Source organism: Sapajus apella, unplaced genomic scaffold (genome assembly GCF_009761245.1).
Source record: "Sapajus apella isolate SASKATOON/1434 unplaced genomic scaffold, GSC_monkey_1.0 scaffold38, whole genome shotgun sequence".
In the NCBI taxonomy this organism is placed as follows: Eukaryota; Metazoa; Chordata; class Mammalia; order Primates; family Cebidae; genus Sapajus; species Sapajus apella.
Window position 1 is genome coordinate 20,716,343 of NW_022436978.1, and position 2,074 is coordinate 20,718,416.

Below are 2,074 nucleotides of genomic sequence, written 5' to 3' on the forward strand. Positions count from 1 at the left end.
AACCATTCCTGTGATAACTTACTATAGTGATAATGACTTCATAAAAGTAAAGTGATAATCCATTCATAAGAGCAAAGCTCTCATGGTCTAATCACCACTAGTCATTAGGCCTTACCTCCCAACAATGTTGCGATGAGGATTAAGCTTCCAGCACACAAGTTTTGGGGGACATACTCAAACCTTAGCTTCTCCAATTATGATCTACACATAAATCACCAGGTGGTCTTGTTAAACTGTGGTGTTTTTTAATAAAATTAATTTTTGTGGCTACATGGTGTATATATTTATGGGGTACACGAGATATATTGATACAGTCATACAATGCATAATAACCACATAAGGGCAAGAAATGATAAATTCAGTAAAGTTTCAGAATATAAAATTAATGTACACAAATCAGTAGACTTGCTATATACCAACAGTGACCAAGCTGAGAATCAAATCAAGAATTCAACCCATTTTACAATAGTTGCAAAAAAATAAAAATACTTAGGAATATTTCTTTCAGCAGTATTTGTAGTTTTCCTTGTAGACATTGTTCACCTCCTTGGTTAGGTGAAAGATGTCTACAAGGAAAACTGCAAAACACTGCTGAAAGAAATCATAGATGGGACAAACAAATGGAAACACATCCTATGCTCATGAATGGGTAGAATCAACATTGTGAAAATGAACATACTCCCAAAAGCAATCTACAAATTAACGCAGTTCCCATCAAAATACCACCATCATTTTTCACAGAACTAGAAAAATAATTCTAAAATTTACATGGAACCAAAAAAGAGCCTGCATAGCCAAAGCATGGCTAAGCAAAAAGAACAAATCTGAAAACATTACATTACCTAACTTTATACTATAAGGCTAGAGTCACCAAAACAGCATGGTACTGGTATAAAAATAGGTACATAGGCCAGTGAAACAGAATAGAGAACCCAGAAATAAAGCCACATACTTATAAAGCCACAATATTTAACAAATGATGCTGGGATAATTGGCAAGCCATATGCAGAAGAATGAAACCAGATCCTCATCTCTTACCTTATATAAAAATCAACTCAAGATGAATCAAAGACTTAAATCTAAGATCTGAAACCATAAAACTTCTAGAAGATAACATCAGAAAAATACTTCTAGACATTGGCTTAGGCAAAGACTTTATGACTAAGAACCCAAAAGCAAATGCAACAAAAATCAAGATCGATGGGACGTAATTAAACTAAAAAGCTTCTGCACAGCACAGGAAATAGCAAAGAAAATAGACAACCCACAGAATTGGAGAAAATCTTCGCAAACTATGCATCCGACAAAGAATCTACATCCAGAATCTACAAGGAACTCAAATCAGCAAAAAAAAAAAAAAAAAAAAAAAAAAAAAAAAACCCAATCTCATCAAAAAGTGGGCTAAGGACATGAATAGACCGTTCTCAAAAGAAAACATGCAAATGGCCAACAAAGATATAAAAAAATACTCAACTAATTATCAAAGAAATGCAAATCAAAACCACAGTGTGATACCACCTCACTCCTGCAAGAATGTCCATAATCAAAAAATAATAGATGTTGGCGTGGAAGTGGTAAAAAGAGAACACTTTGACACTGCTGGTGGAAGTGTAAACTAGTACCATCACTAGTAGTTTCCTTTTCACTGTGAAGATTCCTTAAAGAACCAAAAGTAGATCTACCATTTGATCCAGCAATCCCACTCCTGAGTATCTACCCGGAGGAAAAGAAGTCAGTATACAAAAAAGGTATGTGCACACACATGTTGATAGCAGCACAATTTGCAACTGCAAAAATATGGAAGCAGCTCAAATGCTCATTAATCAATGAGTGGATAAAGAAAGTGTGACACAGACACACACACCACAGGGAATACTACACAACCATGAAAAGGAATAAAATAATGGCATTTGCAACAACCTGGATGAAATTGGAGACCATTACTCTGAGTGAAGTAACTCAGGAATGGAAAACCAAATATCTTATGTTCTCACTCATAAGTGGGGGCTAAGCTATGAGGATGCAAAGAATAATACAGTGGACTTTGGGGACTTGGGTGAAGGGCAGGAGGGGA